We start from the raw sequence: 13946 nt of genomic DNA, 5'->3' as shown, positions 1-13946 counted from the left end.
GCAATCTCGCAGCCATGAGGCTGCAGCCACTCCCTATGGTGAGGAATTCAGGTGAGCACTGAGGAACTCAGGACTCAGAACAGGAAAAGTGTAGGATACTAGGGGATATCAGAGAGTTGATATTAGATAGCTGGCTCATTCCAGATAGCTGAGATGCATACGAAAGGAATGATTTCAGTAAGCCCAGACTCTTGCATCTTCCCATGCAAAGAGAAGCGCTAAATCTCTTTACTTGAGATAACCTGGTGAAAATTCACAAAAAAATACTTCTGATGTTCAGACTACCTGCCCTTTGTTGCAAACTTCTCTATAACCCGATTCCTGCCCCTGACTCCTCAGAGCAGTTCTGTCAGGGTTACCAGGGTTTCATGAGATGCTGTCTCCCGGGCTTGAAATTCTAAAAATTCCCACCAAATAAAACAGAACTCTCAACCTCTAGGTTGTGACGATTTCTTAAGTCAACACAGCTAATTCAGGACACTCAGGGATTCTGGGTCTGACTATGCCATTCACTATTGGTGATCTCTTGGAATGTTTCAATAATTTGAATCCCTACATTTGAAAATGATGCACTCTTCCTTGATTTTCAAGTGTATTTTTCTGTGAAATGAGTTCTACAGATTCACTGACAATCAAGTACTCCTCACTTAGCTCAAATTTCAGATGAGGCAAAAACAAAGTGGCCAGTTAACTCTTTCCACATCCTATTGCCAGAATGGAGGAGATATTTAAATTCCAGGATGGACATGTGACTGAGACACATGGCCTTCTGACCGTGTCGGCATTGAGACTAAGAAATTAACCATTAAGCTTTCTTTATTGGATCTTAAGAGAGGAAAAGCAAGATTTCTTCTTGGTTATGACTGAGGAAGGCCCTGACTTCCTCACCTGCCTTTCTAAAAACTCAGAGTTCCAAACCCTAACAGCAGCCAAATTGACTTAACTTAATCTTTAAAAGCAAGAGTAGTTCTGCATTGTCTCTAAGCCCAGATAGGTTTCTAGAACACCTGGGAACAGTAATAAAATCAGGATGCTTCTTTTTTTATTCCAATGGGAAGATGCTGTCTCTGAGTCTGTACCCCTAGGACTTTATTTAACTGTTGAAGATGAACAAATGTAAATACTTTTTAAGCATCCCTGATAGTATTTTCCTCATTTAACCTTTATTCTGTGTGCATTTACCTCAGGCAGGCCTGGGAAAGCTTGGCTGTGGTCAGAATAGCAGTGTTCTTGCTGGAGTCCAGCCTGGTTCAGTTCCCCCAGACACTGCTAGCTCCTGGGTGGTAGATTTTGGCTGAAAGATGTGGATGCAAACATGGTCACTTTTTCATTTGTCTAAACTATTGTTCGAATGAAGACTATTAAGAGATCAAAGTGTGAAAATGTCATATATCAGCAACAGAGACAACCCCAAGAATGTGCATATGGCTGAAATTAGACCACCGAAGAAGGCAGTGTGCAAAGCCTAGACACTGGAAGAAATGAATTGGATAATGAGAAGCCGCAGCTCGTGGAGCCAGCCAGAGAGGGCTCGGGGTCCCTAGGCGGGCTTTCCAGAGGGAAAAATGGATGTGTGTCACGTATGAGTGAGAAGCACACCCCTAATTTTTCCCTTTCTCTCCCTTCTGGTCACTTTCCTCCCAGCTCCTCTACAGGAACAATAGTACTTGACTCACCGCCCAGGCCCAGTTAGCCTACGAGGTCACCTTCTCTTTGAAAACATTGTCCTCTTTATAAATGTGCTTAAATAAAGAAACTGCATGACCATTCTATCCAATAACACAATCTGAAAATACATAATGGCCATTAATGATTTCTGCCCTCACCATTTCCTCCATTTCTCACTCCCTTAGGATATACTTTCTGCACTTAAAAAAATACCTTACCTTGTTTAGAGCATTTCTAGGTTCACAGCAAAATTTAAGAGGCAGGTACTGAGATTTCCCATGTATTCCCTGCCCCAACATGTGCATAACCAACCCTGCAATCAACATCCCCAACCAGAATGATGCATTTGTTACAATTAATGAACCTGCATGGACACATCATCATCACCCAACGTCTGTAGTTTACATTAAGGTTCATTCTTGGTATTGCACACCCTGTGGGTTTGAACAAATGTCTAATTATGTGTATCATCATTGTATTGAATAGTATCAGACACAGTATTTTCACTGTCTTAAAAATTCTCTGTATTCCACCTATTTCTCTCCCACCCAACCTCCCCCCAACCCTGGCGATCACTAATCCTTATACTGTCTCCATATTCTTTAGTTGATACAAACATGCATACCCGTATACTGAAGAGGGAGATGATTGATAACTGTTTCTATAAAAATGGACCCTGCTACCTTTATTGCTCTGTGGTTTGCTTTTCTTACTTAGAAAGGTAATGTGAGCTTCTCTTTAGATTAATAGATATTGATAATCTCACTTTAATAGCTGTATAACATTTCATATTAACATATCATGATTTAATGAACCATTTCCCTATCAATGAATGTTTAACAATAAACAACACATTGGCAATAAACATCTGTGACAGAAATATTTATGTGCTGGCAATTTTATTCCTATAGGATGGATTTTCAGAAGTGGATTATTGGGTTTGTGTATTTCTTAATTTAACAGATGTTTCTAGTTTATGTTCTCAAAAGGTTGTAGCAATTCAAATTTTCCCAGAATATATAACAGTGAGAATTTCCCCCAATTTTTACCAATTTTGGATTTTCTCCCCTTTTTCATTTCTGCCAATCTGATAGGCAGAAAATGATGTCTTTTTTTAAATTTATTTTATATTTTGATTACAGTTGAGGTTGATCATCTTTCCATGGACTTTTTGATTTCTTCTACTGTGAATTTTTTATCCTTTGTCTATTTTTCATATTGTTGATTTTCCTTTCTTTCCTTTTTTTTTAAACAAATTAAAATAACTTTTTTGTACATTAGGGAGATTAATCCTATGTCTACCATATACACTGAGAAAATTTTCCCTCAGGGCATCACTGGTATTTTGACTTTTTAAAATTGAACTATGGTTGATCTGTAATATCATATTAGACTCAGTTGTACAGCATAGTGAGTTAATACTTTTATAGATTATACTCCATTAAATCTTATTATAAGATAGTGACTATACTTTCCTGTGCTGTACAATAAATCCTTGTTGCTTATCATTTTTATTCATAGTATTTTGTGTCTCTTAATCCTACATCTCTGCCTTGTCTCTCTATCTTTACTTCTTCCCACTGGTCACTTCTACTTTATTCTCTGTATCTGTGACTCTGTTACTGTTTTGCTGTATACATTCGTATGTATTATGTTTTAGATGTTACACACAAGTGAGATTATGCAGTATTTGTCTTTCTCTGTCTGACATTTCAATAAGATGGACCTGTTCTCTGGGTACATCAGTGTCACTGCAAATGGCAGCATTTCATTCTTTTTTTATGGATGAATGATATTCCATTGTATATATATGCTACATCTTCCTTATCCAGTCATGGATAAAGGTTCAGTCCCTGGGTTGGGACGATCCCCTGGAGAAGGGCATGACAACTCAGTCTAGTATTCTTGCCTAGAGAATCCCATGGACAGAGGAGCCTGGTGGGCTGGAGTCTGTAAGGTTGCAAAGAGTTGGACATGGTTGAAGTGACTGAGCATGAGCATGCACTTTTCATTGATGTTGTGAATGGGTAGTTGGTCAAGTTGACTCTAATGCCTAAATTGTAGGTATTGGCTTGACGTCTCCCCTACGTGACACCAGGACCTACCCCTCTCTAAGGTTCCCCGGTCACTCACACACACTCATATGTGTTCTCTATCTGGCCTGTTTGTCCTTGCAGTATCCAGAAAACATCTGCCTTTCTTCCGCAAAGCTCCGGCTCTCCTTTGCTGTTCTCCATGAGATGGGAAGACTTCCTGTTGCCAAGGCAAAGGACCATGATAAGTACAATGGTGCCTTTGACAGACTAAGATCTCTAGTGACCCCCAAAGGGGTCCCTCTTCAGGGGGCCAAAGTGGTGCTGGGTCCCATGAAAGGTAGGGAGCATGGCTTCTCCCCTAACTCCAAGCCACAACTCATCACTTGGTCCCAGTTGGCTCCGCTCCATCTCAGAATCTCCGGAAGTCACAGCTGCACGGGAATCTCAGCTTCTGGTCTTCACTCCTCACCCAGCGCCACTCCAGGCTTTCCCAGATGGACAGGACACAGAGCCAAAACAAACTCTCCTCTTAGCTCACATCCATTCTTTTTGAAATCAAAGGAACATCATTTCTCCCAGATGTCACTTTTTCTGTCCCTCATCTGCGTTTTAACTCTGGATCCTCAGCCTCTCTAAAGAGCTGTGTTTCAGCAGGAAGCCATTTTGCTTCTTTAGAAAAAAACTTTAAAAAATCTCTCTGGGTGGGTTTCCCAAATCAGAGAATAAATCTTCCCCAGAGAATTTTAATATCTACATATTATGGACATCAAAAACAGACAGGGTGTTTAAAAGTATGGTTTTCTTCTATTTCTATCATCCTCTTCAATGTTGTGAAATTCATAGATCCAAATTTTCCCAAGAGCTTATATCAGCATGTCCGTGGTACTGTGTTTTTTCCCTTCCCCAGCAGTCTCTGCCAGGAGGAAGTTTCCCTAGAGCACGTAGCCTGTGATGACAGCTTGGCTGCAGACAATGACTTGCTTTTCTTCCCATGTCTGTCCAGGGCCTCCAGTCTTTCTGTTACCCATGCTAACAGTACAGTGTATTAAGGATCTCACATACATGATTTGATTCAGTCCTCATAACAACCCTGGAAGGTAAGGGTTGTTACCCTTCTTCATTTTATTGACGAAGAGACTGAGGCTGAGAAGAGCTAAGTGCATTGTGCAGACATTAGGGGCAATGACAAAATTCAAGCCCAGGTCTTCCTCCATAGTCCAAGCCCTTAACTGTCATCATGTATCTTCTGGAAGGGCAAATCCTACTATAAATCTTAGCTAACTGAGTTTCTAGTCCACCCACGTCCCTGGCGTCCTGACCCCAAACCTGGGACATTTCCTTTGGTGAAGCGTGTTGCCTTCTGTTTCCCTTTTTTATCAGACCTCTGATGCTTTGTTATATGGTATCATCACTGAGTCTTTTATTATGTGGTCTGATTATCCCTGTTTTACAATTGAATATCTGAAAACTCAGAGAGCTTACAAAAGAAAGGGAGCAGGATACAGATGATAATATTTATATCAAGAATGAAAGTATAGATGGTATACAACATCAACGATCATGATAAATTATGGTCAATCATTTTGGTGGTTTTAGTTGGTAGTTTGACCTGTGTTTAATTTGTAAATTTGTTGGCATTCAATTTCTTTGGCTTGTTTTAATTTATACATTTATTTTAGTTTATAATTTTACAAGCCTAAGGAATTTATACCGAGTGTTATTTTTGTTCCTATTTAAGCGACACTATAATAAAAACAATTTACATCAACACTGAGGGAGCCGTGAAAACCTCTCCCTTTACAAGCACATTACTTAGAGAAATACTGATACATAGCTTCACATTGGGTCCTCCCCACAACCCCGTGAAGCTTGCATTCTTATCCTAGTTTATAGAATAAGAAATGCAGGCTTGAATAGATAAATATACAGCCCATGTGAACAGATCCAGGAAGTGACAGGACCAGATGCAAACCAGGGTTTGATTCAAAGTCTAGAGCTCTTTCCTGGAAACTTCTTCTTAGCAACGAGACTTTATTTCGCACATTCAGCAGAAATGTTATTTATCATATGTTATATGTCTCATCTTAGGACAATGATATTCAAACTTAAGGGTTTTAAAAATAATTTCCCGGAGAGTTTCTCAACCTATTTCAGCAAGCTTGGCAAGGCAGCCAGCATCTGAATTAGATTTAGTATAAAGGTTTGAAGCATTAAAAAAAAATTATTTGAATCATATTGTGCCCCATGTGCTTTTCGGTTAAAACTCAGGAGATCTCAGGACTGAGGGAAAGCAGAAAGGGTGGGGTAGGGGCTGAAGCGGGAGGGTTAGAGCCAAGGGAGAAAACCAGAGGTAGTTAAACTAGCTCAAGCTTGCAACCCTGGAGGTGTAAAAGCTACTTTTATTGTTTTAAAAAGTCTAACACGGAGAAAGAAACACGGGCGTATTTAAACATCAAACTTCTTTGCTTTGGCTCAAATAATATTAACTCAGTGAGTGTATCATGGGTTTGCTCATGCTGAATAGAAAATCAGATGAAAAGTTATAAATGATTGGGGTTAATAAAATTAGAAAAACAAATGGTCTATTTACTAAATTGCATTTGTTGAATAAATAAAATCTTCAAAAACATTTATTTGTTCAAACAGTAATTATTGTGAGTCGACTGTGTGGCATGCAGTGGGTACACAGAGATGAATTACACAAAGTCCAGGCTCTTGAGGGCATGTGTGTGTGTGTGTGTGTGTGTGTGTGTGTGTGTGTGTGTGTGTGTGCAGGTAGAGGTTGGTGACAGACACAGGCCAGCATTTACAATTCAATGTGAAAGTGCAATGGTGGGATAATGTATAGAGGATTAGAGGACCCAGCAAGATCCAAGCAAAGAGAATCCTAACTTGGCCATGGGGTTGGGATGAGGTCGCTGGGTCAGAGAAGGCCTTCTGCAGCAGTTAGCAAATGTGCTGAATCACACAGGATGAGTCAGAGAGAAGGGGAATGAAGTTTGGCCACAGGGAATTGTGGTGGTAAATGCCTGGAGGTAACAAGCCACATGAGTTGATAGAGAATTATGAGCAGTTAGGTGTTGCTTGTGTGTTAATGGTGAAGTGAGGAGATTTGGGAAATCAGTAGGGGACCAGATATGGGAAGTCATGTGTAGAAGGTGACCATACAATTTATCAACTGAACTAGAACACTTTTGAGAAAGAAAGGAGATCACTTCTGATACTTATAGAACAGGTACAAATAGGTAAACTCAGAGGCCTTACTTGAAAGTCATGGCAAGCTTAGACTCCCTCATTGAGTGGTGGGAAATCATTGATGGTTTTCAGAAAAGAATTAACATGATGACATTTGAGATTAAAATAGATTTTATGTGTAGTGAAGTCAAGAAAGGAGAAGATAAAGGAAAGCTCTATACTCCAGATGTATTTATTCAAGAAATCCTGAGAGCTGCCATGTGTTGGCACTATTCAAAGGTTAGGCATCCAATAGGAACAAAACTATAATTGATTCCTGCCTTTGGGATGTTTACAATTTTGTGAAGAGGACTATTGACTAATCTAATACCACACAAATAATTGTGAAACTGCAAATGTGATGATGCTATGAAGGGGAGGTCACTGATGCCATAAGAACATGTCTTAGGGGATGGCGAGGTGAAAAAGGAGTTGTTGTTCAGTTGCTCAGTCATGTCTGACCCTTTGTGACCCTATGAACGGCAGTGTACCAGCCTTCCCTGTCCTTCACTATCTCCCAGAATTTTCTCAAACCCATGTCCATTGAGTTGGTGATGCCATCCAACCATGTCATCCTCTGTCGCCCCCTTCTCCTCCTACCTTCAGTCTTTCCCAGGATCAGGGTCTTTTCCAACAAGTCAGTCAGCTCTTCACATCAGGTGGTCAAAGTATTGGAGCTTCAGCTTCAGCACCAGTCCTTCCAATGAATATTCAGGGTTGATTTCCTTTAGGATCGACTGGTTTGATCTCTTTGGTGTTCAAGGGACTCTCAAGAGTCTTCTCCAACACCACAGTTCAAAAGCATCAATTCTTTGGCGCTCATCCTTCTTTATGGTCCGACTCTCACAACTGTACTTGACTACTGAAAAAATCATAGCTTTGACTATGCAGACCTTTGCTGACAAAAGGATGTCTCTGTTTTTTAATATGCTGTCTAGGTTTGTCATAGCTTTTCTTCCAAGGAGTAAGCGTCTTTTAATTTCATGACTGCAGTTACTGTCCACAGTGATTTTGGAGCCCAAGAAAATAAAGTCTGTCACAGTTTCCATTGTTTCCCCATCTATTTGCCATGAGGTGATGGGACCAGAATGCCATGATCTTAGTTTTTTGAATGTTTAGTTTTAAGCCAGCTTTATCAATTGACTGAAGAGACAAAGGAAGAATATTCTGGAAAGAAACAAGAAATTATGCAAAGACCTCATGGTGAAAGGTATGGAATGCCTGAAAGTATAGAAAAACATAGAATAGGAATGTATATAATTGCTCTCCAGCAAAAAAAAAAAAAAAAGACATTATATGGTAATAGGAAAGCATGTGCTAATGTGGTCTTCACCCAGCTGGATGGTAGGATATGCAAGAGCCTCAACTTTGAGTTTCTGTGATCTAGCATATTCTTCACTGTGAGTGGCTAAATCGACAACCTAACTTCTGTGCCTCCTATGAGGAGTTAGAAGGTAGTGGGTAACAATGCCTCTTCTACCGCTATCTTGTATATATCCTTCCCATTGCCTATTGGCTGACCCAACTAAGAAAAGCCATCATCATCTTTTTTGGTCTTCAAACCCAAATCTACCTTGATTGACTCACCTGCCCCAGGAGGCAGCAACACCATTTGGAAGTAGAGGGTCAGCATGGCTCTTGCAGGGGAAGTCGCAGGGTATGAAGGGAGGTTTAAATGAAGACCAGTCAAACAGGACAGGCAGGGGCCACACCAGATGGGCTGTGCGTGCTGTGCTGAGGGATTGTGTTCTTATTCTAAAAGCAACAACAGGAAGCCAACAACAACCCCACAGATCTTTCAGGTGTTCAATCAAAAACATTGTTCTAGAAAGAAGAACTAAGAGATAGGTAAGGGTGCAAGATGAGATACCAGTAAAGAGGTTATTGTGGGGTCCAAGCCAGAGATGGTGGTCATTCTGTCTGGGGTGATAGGATAGAATACTTGGTACTGACCAAATACTGGTTGCTTCTGTGTGTTTTTTAGTGTACTCTGTAGTTAAATTACCTCATGTAACTAGCTGTAGCTAGTGGCATCTGAGCAGATTGCTGTGTGTTGCTTCTGGGCAGAGGCAGGGGGTGAGTTGTCTTTGTCTCTCTCTTCTCTTGCTGTGGTGACCTTGCTGAGCCTGAGTGCCAGATGGCAGAGCTCCAAGGTGGAGGGTGGAAGCTTGATTTATGTTCAGTAGTAGTGAGATAAGTTTTTGATGTGTGAAGACACTGACATTTTGGAGTTAATTTGTTACCAAAGCATAAATCATCTTCTTTTGATTCATATAAATAGCAGATAATGAAGACAGAGAGGAACAGATGGATTTGATTGAGTGGCATCTTTGAAGCCATATTAACAGGCTTTGAAGATGTTTTAGAGATGGAGCTGTGAGGAAGAGATAGGTATTAAGGGTGACTTCTCAGTTTCTGGGTGCATGTTGAAGCAGGTGGTGGCATCAGTCACTGAGAAAGACAATTTCTAAAGATAGATCAGATGTATTCACATCGTCTCCAGGAAGAACACGGAACAGTGAGAAGGATCACAGACCTTAAGTCCAAAGATACTGGTAGATTTTCAAGACATTGAAGACTAGTGATAGATTGTGGTTAATTAGCTATGGCCTTAGGTAATTTGCTTCATTTGAATATCTTAGTCTTTTTAAATGAATACAAAGGGATATGAATTTGTGTCACTTTAGGGTTTATTAATTTGAAGATCAAATAAAATAATAGCTGGTTACAGGGTTGGGAACAGTTTTGGGAAGTAGGTATCTCCTGGAATATGACTAGTATGTCACAAACACCTGTCAAGAATTCTTAGAAGTAGTTACCAAAGGCAGCTTTGTTGAATGGTAATCCAATGTAATGATCTGTCTTTATTCTTAACCTAGATTTCTCTTGAGTATTATATTAGTTATCAATTGGTGCATAAAAAAATTATTTCCAAATTTGGCACCTTAAAACAGCAAACATTGATTGTCTTACAGTTTCTCGTGGGTCAGGGATCCAGTTGTGGCTCAGCTGGGTATTTCCGGCTCAAGGTCTCTCATGGGGTTGCAGTCAAACTGTTGTCTAGGGTTATAATCTCACCTAGGGCTCATAGAAGCTTGGCGACTGCTTCCAAGGTTGTTCTCCTGGTTGTTGGAAGGCCTCAGATCTGCTTCTGAGCTCACTCACATAGGCATCTCTGTAGAGCCACCTCACAATAGGGCAGCTGGCTTTCCCAAAAGTGGGCAACCTAGGAGAAAGAGGGGCGAGTGGGAGGCACCCAGAAGAGAAGCCGCAGTATTCACTTAAACAAACCATCGACCTGACATCTCATTACTTCTATCTTATTCTGTTCATTAGAAGCAGGTCCATACATCCAAGGGGGAGGGATTATACAAGAACCTGAATATCAGAAGGTCAGGATCATGGGGGACCATTTTATTTTTTTCTGTTTTATCTCACTTATTTTTAAATTAATTTTTATTGGAGTACAGTTGCTTTGCAATGCTGTGCTAGTTTCTGCTGTATAGCAAAATGAGTCAGCTATACATATACATATATCCTCTTTTCTTTGGCTTTTCTTCCTATTTAGGTCACCGCAGGACATGGGATAGAGTTCCCTGTGCTCTACATCAGGTTCTCATTAGTTATCTACTTAATAGGGTATATATGTCAATCCCAACCTCCCAATTAATCTCTCCCACCCTGGGGACCATTTTAAAAGCTGACTCCCACACCAGTAACTTGAATTATAAAGGGGAAAGGACTTAAGGACTTATTTGGCTGGGAAGAAGTGCTATTGTTCCTCTTTCATCAAAGGCAGTTCATCAAGGAACCATCAAAATCATCATAAGTTATACATATATATTAGTAAAATCTCAGGTGAATTATGTAAATTCATGGCTCATTGATGTTTTGTCCAGTTTATCTTGGGCTAAGCCCTCCAGAGACTGAAGAGCTTGAATTTCCCTACTTAAATTTATGGATCCATAGTCACAATTTATTGTGTTCCTAGAATTTTTCTTTTATGATGTCAGATCTGTGGTACCCAGAGTCTTGTCCAGGATCCCTGGCATTTACTTGTGGCTGTTTCCAGTGGTCATGTATTGATGTGAAAGTTGGACTGTGAAGAAATCTGAGCACCGAAGAGTTGATGCTTTTGAACTGTGGTGTTAGAGAAGACTCTTGAGAGTCCCTTGGACTGCAAGGAGATCCAACCAGTCCATTCTAAAGGAGATCAGCCCTGGGTGTTCTTTGGAAGGAATGATGCTAAAGCTGAAACTCCAGTACTTTGGCCACCTGATGGGAAGAGTTGACTCATTGGAAAAGACTCTGATGCTGGGAGGGATTGGGGGCAGGAGGAGAAGGGGACGACAGAGGATGAGATGGCTGGATGGCATCACTGACTCAATGGACATGAGTTTGAGTGAACTCCGGGAGATGGTGAGGACAGGGAGGCCTGGTGTGCTGCAATTCATGGGGTCCCAAAGAGTCGGACACGACTAAGCGACCGAACTGAGCTGACTAAACTGAAGAGAATGAGGTGGGTCAAAATACTCCCTCCTAATTGGCAAATTCTTGTGGCAACAAGGGACTGAAAAAGGAACAAAAGAGGCTTTTTCTTCCTTTCTATTTTTTTAAATTTGCTGCAACCCATCTTTGGCTCTCTCTTATTTGTGTGGGATATAATATAGCAAGTGGTTACAAGTGTTTGTATTCTAAAGAGTAAGAGCCTGGAGGAGAGCCCCAGTTCTGCCTCTTACTGGCCATGCAATCTTAGCTTAAGCTTTTTTGCAACACAGTTTCCTTATTTATAAAATGAGAAAACCACCAGTGTTTACCACATAGGGTCATTAAGAGGAGTAAGTTAATGCATGAAAAGCACTTAATGTACCTGGCACACAAAAGGCACTCAGAAACTGTCCAGTATGACTATTCTAACTCTTTTGGTCTCTGAGGCACTTGCTGTATGGGATGTCATACAGCACGGCAAGCAAAGCTCTGAAGGAGCAGAACAGAAGCTGTGATTCTTCTTTCCTCCTTCCCTTCTCTTTGCCCCCATAATCCACACAATTTACCAATTTCTCCTCCTCCTCCTTTTTCTTTCTGTTTTTAAAGTGCAGTTCTCTCCGGGCATGTGGTATACATAAGACCTTGAATTGTTATTTGTGCTGGATGTATGAAAGGATATGAGAGTATTTGTGTGTGAGAGAGAGAAAGAGAGAGAGAGGATATACATGAAAAGATACCACCTTTCTTCTTCCATCTCTACCTGATAAGATCTCTCTTTTTTAAGCCCCATTTTAAATATCACCATTTCTAAAAATGTTTTCCTAAGTCTTCAACACGTGTGGTCACTAACTTCTCACTTTCTGTCACCGACCTAATTGCATTTCCCTTGAGGTATTTTACATACTGTATTCGTTTTTATAGCCTGCAGAAAGCAGTTATTGTTTTAAGAATAGCCATAGATCCCTTCACCCTGATTTTTCAAATCACACTCCAAATCCTACTTAGAAAAAGAAGCACTCGCTGTAAAATTTATTCTCCTAAAGAGTTGGTAATTCTTCCGCCACCTTTTAATGAGCCAGATGGAAATCCCCTAAATGTCAATATTTCCCTGAGAAATGTGATCCACTGGGGGTTGTGTAGTGGCTCCCCAGCACACATTTCCTGCTCAAAATCCAGCCTCCTGAAATTCCTGAACACATCTATTTCCAAAATTAGACAGAACACCTAGCAGGACAGCTTGGCAGTTTGAAAAAGAAAGGGATGAATGCTTTCCAAGGAGCAGTTTCTAGGCCACTAAGCAAAAGAAGAGGAGGAAATAGGACAAGTACAACGGCCCAATCAAACTGGTAGCTCAGCTTCCTTTAGCCTGAAGTCATCTTATGTAGACAAGTTTATTTATAAAAATGTAAAGTAAGCAGTAATACAATCAATGACTTTAACATATTGAAGAGAGTCCAACCCTCCCCATAAAGACTTTACAAACATGATGAATAAGCATTTAATATGATTTTTAAAACATGAAATTTAATATTTCTTCTACTCCTGGTTTCTGTCGAATTTGACTGTAGTGGGTGCTGTAGTGTGCCACTAAGATTCCTCCTCCAGGATGGCACTCATTCCCCCTGCCAGAGGGTTGCCTCTTGATTGCTCCTAATCGAGTGAGGAATTACAGTTGGTGGAATGGAGATGCTTCATCCAAAACTTATGTGCTGTCCTGTGGGCAGCCTGAACGCAATGGCCAGTTGACATGGAGGCACAAAAGACAGCCAACTTAACTCAATCCACAGCAACTCTGAAAGGTTATTGCTGCTCTACAATGTTCTGAGGATAGAAGTGAGGCTTTTGTTGTAACTGAATTGCAATTTTGCTTCCCTTCTGCTTATTTTTGAAGTACTTCCTCCCTCCAGAGTGTTAATGAAGCTCCTGCTTGCAAATTGACATCTTGATCTATTTCCCAGGGAGCACAACTTAAGACCTTTGCATTCTGCTTGCATAATAGTTAATGAATAAAAAATTTGTAGTGTATTCTGTGCTGGTAACATTCATTCATTATTTCACTTATCTTCATAAAAAATCTATGAAATAGTAATTTTAGCTCCACTTTACAGTTGAGGAAGTTGAGGCATAGACAACTTTAATAAATTGCTTAAGGTGGCACAGATGTTAAGCAGAAGAATCAGACCTTACACCTAAGTGAGGATTGCATGAAATCACATCTTCATAGTCCTTACATGGTGCCTGGCACAGAGGAAGTGTTGAGTAACAATCATTTTTATTATCAGGCAATTCTTACCAGAGATTTTAGCAAGCCAGGCCATCTACTGAGATTTAGAACAGTTAAACACACACTAGACCAGCTCAGAGAATGTACAAATCTAACCCTCAGCAGTAAACCTAGAGCATTATGAGAAGTGAGTAGCCAACGGCCAAGTGATGTATTTGTATTATGAGTGATAATAGAGCCAGCTGTTTGTCTTGCCACAAAGACATGTGGGTCACTTAGGAAATAAACAGGTTGAT

The 13946-nt window shown here is 40.4% G+C and overlaps 1 long non-coding RNA gene across 1 annotated transcript in view; it reads right to left on the bottom strand.

Moving 5' to 3' along the window:
• The window catches only part of LOC132342303 (uncharacterized), a 34167-nt gene extending 22724 nt beyond the window's left edge, over positions 1–11443 (bottom strand). Inside the window, exons 1-2 of the long non-coding RNA XR_009490621.1 lie at positions 9912–11443; positions 1183–1294 (exon numbers count right to left, since the gene is read on the bottom strand). This is a non-coding gene — a long non-coding RNA (uncharacterized lncRNA). The remainder of the gene's footprint in view (positions 1–1182; positions 1295–9911) is intronic.
• Between the last annotated feature and the right edge of the window lie 2503 nt (positions 11444–13946).

This window comes from Bos taurus, chromosome 15, assembly GCF_002263795.3.
Source record: "Bos taurus isolate L1 Dominette 01449 registration number 42190680 breed Hereford chromosome 15, ARS-UCD2.0, whole genome shotgun sequence".
In the NCBI taxonomy this organism is placed as follows: Eukaryota; Metazoa; Chordata; class Mammalia; order Artiodactyla; family Bovidae; genus Bos; species Bos taurus.
The sequence above is the reverse complement of the archived record's forward strand: the minus strand, read 5'-3'. Positions and strand labels throughout refer to the sequence as shown.